Raw genomic sequence first — 10,489 nt, forward strand, 5'->3', positions numbered from 1 at the left:
CACACACACACACACACACACACCACACCACACCACACCACACCACACCACACATACACACACACACACACCACCGGGCTAGGGCTCTGGGCTGCAGACACCAAAGGAGCTTAGCAGGACTCAGCAGAGTGGAAACTGGCGTCACGCAAATTATTCTCACATGAAGTAGCTACCGAACCAGACCAGCTGTTTTCTACAGACAGTCAGACAGACAGGCATGTGGGCAGGCAGACAGTAACCTTTGTTGAGGCCCTTCAGTTTGGAGGAGAGTTTTAGTTGCTGAAGAGCTAAACATAACAGTTTAACCCTCTGAAAGATAAACATTTTCTCTATGATATTTACTGCCTTAACACGTACAGTATATTTGTTTTAACATGGACCATCTTCAGTTCTGGGCTAGTCTCATAGACAAGACATAACATTGTAAACAAAAATCCGGGACACTCAAATTAGTGTGACATGTTATGTTTGGTGTGGTTAAATATTACAGAAGATTAGCTAATGTATAAACGAAAGTAGGAAGGTTGGCGGGTACGCATATAACGTGAATGTCTAGCAACCCGAAGGTTGCGTGTTCAAATCTCAATACAGACAACTTTAGAAAATGTGCAACTACTTACTACTTTTTAACTACTTTCCAACTACTTAGCATGTTAGCTAACCCTTCCCCTAACCTTAACCCTTTAACCCAACTCCTAACCTTAACCCTAACCTTAACCCTAACCTTAACCTAAGCCTATAACCTTTAACCTAGCTAATGTTCCCCACCTAGGTAACATTAGCCTTAGTGACCTAGCCACCTAGCTAATGTTAGCCACAACCAATTGGAATTCGTAACATAGGTGCTCCGCTACCGGGGCCGATTGGGTGGGCACCAGGGGCCACAGGGCCAGGGAGACACTGCATACTGGATGAATAGAGGATTCACTGTTGTTGCTCATCATATATATGGACAATTCTTAATATATTGTACGAATTTCAATTCGTAACATATCATACGAATTGGAATTCATAACATATCATACGAATTGGAATTCATAACATATCATACGAAATGGACATCCGCAAATGATTACATACCATACCAAATGTAACATATCACACTAATTTTAGTGTCCCTGATTTTCATTTACTATGTTACGTATACCACTGAGTCCAGGTTGTCATTTCAGACAGTTTGGAGGAGGGTTTTAGTTGCTAAACATAACAGTGTAATAAATCATAAATTATAATAGAAGAGTTAGTGTCAGACATGTCTTTGGATTTGATATAGTACAGTATCACCCCTAGCGGAATACCACACACTGATGTTGTATTGAGAATAATGGATGGTTCTTCTGCTGTAATGTCCATCATTGATCTATGGGAAGTGTTTTACAGTATGTCTCTTACAGTATGGGCCCGTCCCAAATGGCACCCTATTAGCCGGCTCTGGTCAAAAGTAGTGTACTTTATAGGGGATAGAGTGCCATTTGGGAAGCAACCTATGTCTTTACTGTATCTTCCCCGTTGTCTTCTTTTGTTCTGTAAAATAAAAGTGGGGTGACATCAACCGGGTTCCTCAATGTTTTACTTTTCTTCTCTCTCATCTTTCCTTCCCTCTCTTTCCCTCTGTTTCTTTCTCAGCTTCTTTCTCAGCTTCCCTCTGTCATTGTAGGCTATCATTGTAGGCAAGTAAAATTAAATGCATGCTTTTCAACCGATCGCTGCCCGCACCCGCCCGCCCGACTAGCATCACTACTCTGGACGGTTTTGACTTAGAATATGTAGACAACTATAAATACCTAGGTGTATGGCTAGACTGTAAACTCTCCTTCAAGACTCACATTAAGCATCTCCAATCCAAAGTTAAATCTAGAATCGGCTTCCTATTTCGCAACAAAGCCTCCACTCATGCTGCCAAACATACCCTCGTAAAACTGACTATCCTACCGATCCTTGACTTCGGCAATGTCATTTACAAAATAGCCTCCAACACTCTACTCAACAAATTGGATGCAGTCTATCACAGTGCAATCCGCTTTGTCATCAAAGCCCCATATACTACCCACCCCTGCGACCTGTATGCTCTCGTTGGCTGGTCCTCGCTACATATTCGTCGCCAAACCCCCTGGCTCCAGGTCATCTATAAGTCTTTGCTAGGTAAAGCTCCGCCTTATCCCAACTCACCGGTCACCAGAGCAACACCCACACGTAACATGTGCTCTAGCAGGTATATTTCACTGGTCATCCCCAAAGGCAACACCTCCTTTGGCCGCCTTTCCTTCCAGTTCTCTGCTGCCAATGACTGGAACGAATTGCAAAAATCACTGAAGTTGCAGACTTATATCTCCCTCACTAACTTACTTAATTTGCACACACTGTATACAGATTTTTCTATTGTGTTATTGACTGTACGTTTGTTTATCCCATGTGTAACTCTGTGTTGTTGTTTTTGTCGCACTGCTTTGCTTTATCTTGACCAGGTCGCAGTTGTAAATGAGAACTTGTTCTCAACTGGCCTACCTGGTTAAATAAAGGTGAAATAAAAAATAAATAAAAAAATATTCAATGTTTGGGTTTCCTTATAATCCTCTTTTCTACTGAAGTCAATTGCCTGATAAGTGCGAACCATCTAAGGGCAGACATATTTTTTCTCTTTTATTTGAAAACATCCATCTATTCCCTCCTAGTAAATCATAATAGAGTTTCTCCCTCTCTCACGCCCAAAGGTCAAAGCACCATGAGCCATTGTTCGTTTAGATACACATTTCAAAAGACCCAGAAGTACTAACATTCTATTTTTCAGTGTCTGTGAACTACTATTGTAAAGTGCAGGAGATATTTTGCTCAGAACTTTGTTGCCCATAAAACCTGTAAAAAAAAAACTTCAAAAGAAAGAAAAGAGCGCTAATAAAAACATATCACTTGTTTTTCTCTCAGGACCACGTGTCTGTTTTTACCATGTTGGACAAATCACAGGATCTTCAATGAGCATGGAAAAGACAAGCCTAAAAACACTCCATAACCATGGCAACAACATGCGGGTGTTAAGTGATAAACTCTCACCCCGATTCTATTGGCTGCTTAACAAAATAACCTCAAGCGATAATAAAAAGAATGCAAATACAAACTCCTTTCAAAAATATTCACATATAAAATAAATAAATTGGGATATCCAACATTATAAAAGAACGTGTGACTATATTTGGAGTGTGATATTATATTTGGAGTGTGATATTATATTTGGAGTGTGACTGATGAAGTTGCAAACAGTTGTAGTTAAATTCTAGTCATAAATATAGGTGCTGCAAATGCCTGTGGCGTGAGAAGATTTCCTGGAAAGAAACAAACTCCCTAAATAATATTTGCAGCTGTTCTGACAGACAAGTCTCTAGATACACCTTGACAGTGGGGGGAAAAGTACCCAATTGTCATACTTGAGTAAAAGTAAAGATACACTGTACCTTAATAGAAAATTACTCAAGTTAAAGTGAAAGTCACCCAGTAAAATACTACTTGAGTAGAAGTCTAAAAGTATTTGGTTCTTAATATACTTAAGTATCAAAACTAAATGTAATTGCTAAAATATACTTAAGTATCAAAAGTAAAAGTATAAATCATTTCAATTCCTTATATTAAGGAAACCAGACGGAACCATTTTCTTGTTTTTTGAAATGTATGGATTGCCAGAGGCACACTCCAACACTCAGACATAATTTACAAACAAGGCATTTGTGTTTAGTGAGTCCGCCAGATCAGAGGCAGTAGGGATGACCAGGGATGTCCTCTTGCGTGAATTAGACCATTTTCCTGTCCTGCTAAGTATTCAAAATGTAACGAGTACTTTTGGGTCTCAGGGAAAATGTATGGAGTAAGGAGTATATTATTTTCTTTAGTAATATAGTGAAGTAAAAGTAAAAGCACTCAAAACTATAAATAGTAAAGTACAGATACCCCCAAAAAACGATTTTGATTTAATTACTTTACACCACTGCTCCTCGCTAAATAAAAAGTAATCAAGAGAAAGAAAGAAGTGAAACCTTTGTGTTTGATCAGCATAATGGTTTACCCAGATTGTTTGTTTTTACTATTTGTTACATCAAATGTGTTATAGTGTGAAAGTGTGTTAATCAACTGCAGCTTATTTAGCCTTCACACTGTGTGTGTGTGTGTGTGTGTGTGTGTGGTTGTGTGGGTGTGGTGTGTGTGTGTGGTGTGTGTGTGTGTGTGTGTGTGTGTGTGTGTGTGTGTGTGTGTGTGTGTGTGTGTGTGTGTGTGTGTGTGTGTGTGTGTGTGTGTGTGTGTGTGTGTGTGTGTGTGTGTGTGTGTGTGTGTGTGTGTGTGTGTGTGTGTGTGTGTGTGTTGTTCCTCAGGTCTGTGGGCTACACACTGAGGTTGAGTAACATAACACAGGCCTGAATCTGAAATAGCACCCTTTTCCCTATACAGTGCACTACTTTTGAACTATGGTGCCATTTTGGACCCAGCAACTGATTGCCCAGTGTTGTGCAGCCTAATGTGTTGGAGGGAGGATTCGGGTCTGTCTTTTATAATCTGATTTATTGGCGTAGTTTATGAGGGTTATTCCTTGAGCCCTTCATTCAGACTGCCATCCTCAGAAGTCCTTGGCTGACCCTAATATAGTTGATTTGAATGAGGATGAGGAAGTTCACCTAGTATGTCCCTGGCCAGGCCATTCATACAGTCATACTGTCACACAGCTGGTTGTTAATTTCTCTAATAGCCTGTTACACACACACACGCACGCACGCACGCACCCAATTTTCCCTAACCCCTAACCCTAAACCTAACCCTTGCTCCTAACCCTAAAACTAACCCTAGCTCCTAAAACTAACCCTAAACCTAATTATAAGCCTAACACTAATTCTAACCTTATCCCTAAACCCCCTAGAAATAGCATTTTACCTTGTGGGGACTAACAAAATGTCCAACATTTTTGTTAATTTACTATTCTTGTGGGGACTTCTGGTCCCCACAAGTATAGTTAATCACGTCCACACACACACGCGCACGCACACACACGCACACACACGCACACACACTAATACCCAGTCACAGCGAGGTGTCCTGGCAGGCCTAGGGAGCCGACCCTGCAGTGCCGTCTCTGTAATGAATAAGTGACCTTGACTGGAGACATCAGACAGAGTAGGACGAGCTCAGCATGAGTCCTCTTTATGGACTGAAACTACCTGGGTTCAAATAATATTTGAAATAATTTCCAATGCCTTCATCTTTGCTTGATTGAGCTTGTCTGGCTTAACGGGCCAACAGAATAGTCCCAAAACTGCAAACCATGTCCATCTGGCACTCTAGGCAGGCCAGAGCAGACGCTTAAAGTATTTTAAAAAAATGTATACTATTTGAACCCAGGCCTGTCCTATGGACACAGATGGAGCTCTGTGCTGAGCCGAGCTCCTGTCAGATTACAAATGACCACTGACCCTGCCCTGGCTATGCTCTATCAATGACCTCTGACAGCACTCAAGATTTATAACAGCCAGTGGTTTTATATTAACTAATGTTTGTGTGTGTCTAGAGAAAACCTTGGCTTGTCCCCCGGCTGAAAAGGAAGTTAGCTATGCATGCAAGATTACCCCAGTGAAGACAAGGAAACAGACAGGGGAAATGTTTCTAGGAATGATATTGTAATTCTTGTGGGGAACTTGTTTTTCTACACCGGAGTCAGTGTTTTTATTTCCATCCTCTTGTGTATTCGTTGTGTTGTGCCACAAGCGGATGCGTTCAGGAAAGTATAATCCACCTTGAAAACATGTTTTTCTTGGCTTATGAATCTGTTAAAAATCAAGACAAAAACTATCTGAACAGAAAAGCTACCTGAGAGCTCTCAACAACAACAACAACAATAAACAATCAACATACAACAAAAACAACAACAACAATCCACTTCCTTCTTGTCAATAGAAATGTGTTTGTTTGTTTGTAACTTCCAGAGGACATGACACCCTTTACACACTACTGAACCGAGCCGTAGTGTTATTCGTAGAGAATATACAGTAGTTGGAACGGATGGAAACATCTAAAAGCCAGGCTAGAAAGAGTGCAGGATAGATAAACAACATCTCTGTTCTGGAAGAGATCCCACAGAACTGTGATACTCTTTTCAAACTGGCTTGCATGTCTTATTCTAACGCCATCCCTTTACGGTTACAGCAACTATGGTGGACGATGCGGAACCAGGCGGGAACACTACGGCTCGTGTGAAAAGGGTATAATGTTGAAACCTGAACACAAATCATACAGATGAAGCACTGAGCCATCATGATCATCAGCCTACTGTAACTGGTCTACTGGACTGACACGTAAAAACGTCTTGTTCATTTAGTTAGGCTGGTCACACAATAAAGACACGTAGCACACGTTTTCTTAAACACAGTTCACAAACCACACTGGAGAAAGTCTCATTTGAAATTGGTAGACACAGACATGTGGATTTAATCTCTTTTTATACACACAAAGTTACAACATGTACGTATGTAGCTATCATAGTAATAATGATCTTAAAGAAAGGTTTGTAAACAGATTATTGTTGTCATAAGTCTGTCATGCAGTTGAAGGGCCTATTTTGTGTATTATTATAAATAAATAAAGGAATAGAAAATATAACAAAAACAGACATACATACATCGCTACATACAGGAACATAAGGTAGTAACGGGAACTTAAATATGTCAATTTCTCATTTGTTTAGACATGGAATAAATTAGAGATATAAACACATGTGGAACATATAACATGACTTGAGGTCTGACATAATATGAATCTGATCCCTGCTTTTTGTGGTTTGTCTGTCTGTCTAGAGGGAAGCCCCTCTACTACAGTAAATACTGTATTATATTGTCCTATGTGTGAGGCCCCTCAACTACAGTAAATAATGTATTATATTGTCCTATGTGTGAGGCCCCTCTACTAGAGTAAATACTGTATTATATTGTCCAATGTGTGAGGTCCCTCTACTACAGTAAATGCTGTATTATATTGTATTATAAGGCCTCTCTACTACCAGATCTGTATTATAAGGCCTCTCTACTACAGTAAATACTGTATTGTCCTAGGATGGGGCCCTAGCCTGGTCTCAGATCTATTTGTGTTGTATTGCCAACTCCTATGGTCAGTTGGCAAAATAGCAGATCTGAGACCAGGCTAGGGAGGCCCCTCTCTCTACTATTTATTTTATTGCTGCTATAACCAGTGCTTGACTTGGGCAGGAGCTCACCGGAGCTGAGTACCGGTGCCTCAAATGTTCCACTGCTTGAGCTCCTGTTCCTCTTATAGAATATTAGCTCAAAAGTATTGTGGAGCTCCTGCACCTGAATATAAAGAGTACAGGCACCCAAAACGAGTACCGGAGCATGTTTCAGTTCAAGTCAAGCACTGGCTATAACAATACAGGCACTTTGTTTGGTTCTGAGTGATTTGGATCTAGCCTGGTCCCAGATCTGTCTGTGCTGCCTTGCCATGACAATAGGCAAAGCAGCAAAAACAGATCTGGGACCAGGCTAATTTGGATCCTGATATCAACTGAATGACAGTTTCACCTTAATAGACAACGGATGCCCTCATTCTATATTTCCAAAACACAACTCATCTTAGTCCTACTAAAGCATACTAAATTCAGTATCTAGTAAATATTATCTTATACATCTCAACTTCATTGTTACTGTACGTTAGACCTGAACATGTGGCTATTCTTTGTTTCCTATGCAGATATTGTAGCATTAACATATTTGGTATATACACTACCGTTCAAAAGTTTGGAGCCACTTAGAAATGTCCTTGTTTTTTAAAGAAAAGTGCTAACATAATTTAGCCTTTTAAAATGATCAACTTGGATTAGCTAACACAACGTGCCATTGGAACACAGGAGTGATGGTTGCTGATAATGGGCCTCTGTACGCATATGTAGATATCCATAAGAAATCTGCTGTTTCCTACAATACAATAGTCATTTACAAAATTAACAATGTCTACACTGTGTTTCTGATCAATTTTTTTTTTCAAAAACAAGGACATCTGTAAGTGGACCCCAAACTTTTGAAAGTAGTGTAGTCTTTTTGGTTCTTTATCACTTTACTCAAGTACATCTCTGTTGGAGCCTTTACAATTATAGAAAATACATGTAACTGTCAAAATAAAGGAAACACTTGAGTAAACGAGGGATACAAAGTATACTGAAAGCAGGTGGTTCCTGATTTAATTAAGAAATTAACATCCCACCATGCTTAGGGTCATATATAAAATGCCCAGTTGCCCATTATTTGTGTGTGTCTGTGTGTGTGTGTGTCTCAGATCACCAGATCTCCACTACCGTCAACAAAACACCAAATAATGGAAGGAAAGGTGTCAAACACTTGTAGAATCTATGCAAAGGCGGATTGAAGCTGTTTCCGGCGGCTAGTGGTGGCCCAACGCCCTATTAAGACACTTTATGTTGGTGTTTCCTTTATTTTGGCAGTTACCTGTATGTCGGACATAGTATATATTCATCATAATCTCTTACACAATCTGTAAATAATAATGGTCGTACTGTACTGTGCCTCTGCAATACTTTCAATAAATATATTTAAAATCATTGATTTACATGGAATGGTAATTTCCTTCATTGTACAGTCTAAATTAAATTCCTTGTGGTTTTTCTACAATGTGTTATTACTTGTGCATGGACTTGACACCATAAAATATTCAGATGTGGTCATCACTGCATATTAGCAATGTGATATCTCTCTCGTGGGCAGTCTGTGAAGAGTCACGTTTCCATGTGTTTATGAGCTATACTCATAGTGTGACATCCATACATGACGGTGGCGGTGGTATTGCACTTCTAAGAAGTACTTCTAAGAAGTCTCTCTCTCTCTCTCTATCTTGAACATGCTCCCGTGTGTATAGTATTGTTTATCCAGATAATCTTTTTCATATTTCTCCCCAGATGTGAAATATAATCACATAATTGCGTCCCAGTTTATTGTCGAAGCCTTGGTCTGCTAGATTCATTCACTCCCTCTTCTCTCTCTCTCTCTCTCTCTCTCTCTCTCTCTCTCTCTCTCTCTCTCTCTCTCTCTTATCTCCTCGATCTCTCTCTCTCTCTCTCTCTCTCTCTCTTCTCTCTCCTCTCTCTCTCTCTCTCTTCTCTCTCTTCTCTCTCTCTCTCTCTCTTCTCTCTTCACTTCATTCTCTTTCTCTTCTCTCTCTCTCTCTCTCAGTCTCTTTCCTCTTCTCCTCTCTCTCTCCTCTCTCTCTTCTCTCTCTCGTATGTTTGAACATGCTCAATGTCGTTTAGTATGTTTTATCAGAGTTTTTTATTCAAGGATTTTCTCCAGATCTCTTTCTCTTTTCACAGTCACCATTGTTTTTCTTTCTTTCTTTCTTTCTTTCTTTCTTTCTTTCTTTCTTTCTTTCTTTCTTTCTTTCTTTCTTTCTTTCTTTCTTTCTTTCTTTCTTTCTCTTTCTTTCTTTCTTTCTTTCACCAGATATTCCTCTCCCGCTCTCCTGAGTGAAGATGAATTCCACCTCAGGCATGCATTTAGAATACATTTTGATTTGATTTCCTGTAGTTTATCCATAATATTAGCCTTCACTACTTCAACCGCTCCTCCTCCAAGGATTGCTCCCACGCTGTCATCCTCTGTTTATTCTGCTTCCAGAAATGGTCCTCTCCAGTTATTTCTTTCACACTCACTCTCCCTCCCTCTCTGTCTCTCAATTCAATTCAATTTAAGGGCTTTATTGGCATGGGACATGCTCACTCTCTCTATCTCTCTCCCTCCCTCCCTCTCCCTCTACTGGGATTCAGACAGTTACTCTAGATCTAAACAAAAGAGTAAAAGTCATCCACTGTTCCTCTACCTTCATATCACCTTTCCTCTCCTCTCTTCAGGCCTCTGATTGGAGTTGGGTTGCAGCCAATAATCAGCATAGGATCTCCCTACAAGAAGAGACAGAAGAGAGACAAGGACACACACACACAAACACGCACACGTGCAGACACACACACATACACACACACGCACACACACGTACACTCAGCTAGTTAATCAGTACAAGTGGTAGGTAGTACAGAGATCCAAAGACTTGGCTCTGTGGAATGAGTCCCATTCACCCTCCCACAGCCCCACAGCATCTGTAGCTGCGTCCAAAATGGGACCCTCTTTCCTATATAGTCCACTACATTTGACCAGGCCCCATAGAGCTTTGGTCAAAAGAAGTGCAATTTGTAGGTAATGGGATGCCATTTGGGGCACAGATTGTTTCTCCGTCTGCATATTCAATCCACACACTCATGCATACAATGTAGGAGATTATAAAATTATGCATATGTAATCAGAACCATACAGCCAGTACAACGTGTATGTCTAAGATTAACAATGAATTGCACCAGTATCAGCTTTTCTCTCTCTCTCCTCTCTCTCCCCTCTCTCTCTCCTCTCTCTCCCCTCTCTCTCCCCGCTCTCTCCCTCCCTCTCTCTCTCTC

The 10,489-nt window shown here is 40.4% G+C and overlaps 1 protein-coding gene across 1 annotated transcript in view; it reads right to left on the bottom strand.

Annotated features, from left to right (window-relative positions):
* Positions 1-9,386: 9,386 nt before the first annotated feature.
* The window catches only part of LOC111976241 (vasopressin V2 receptor), a 53,278-nt gene continuing 52,175 nt past the window's right edge, over positions 9,387-10,489 (bottom strand). The window contains exon 9 of the mRNA XM_024005006.2: positions 9,387-9,943. The gene's annotated coding sequence lies outside the window, so the exon portion shown is untranslated. The remainder of the gene's footprint in view (positions 9,944-10,489) is intronic.

Source organism: Salvelinus sp. IW2-2015, linkage group LG17, assembly GCF_002910315.2.
Source record: "Salvelinus sp. IW2-2015 linkage group LG17, ASM291031v2, whole genome shotgun sequence".
Taxonomy (NCBI): domain Eukaryota; kingdom Metazoa; phylum Chordata; class Actinopteri; order Salmoniformes; family Salmonidae; genus Salvelinus; species Salvelinus sp. IW2-2015.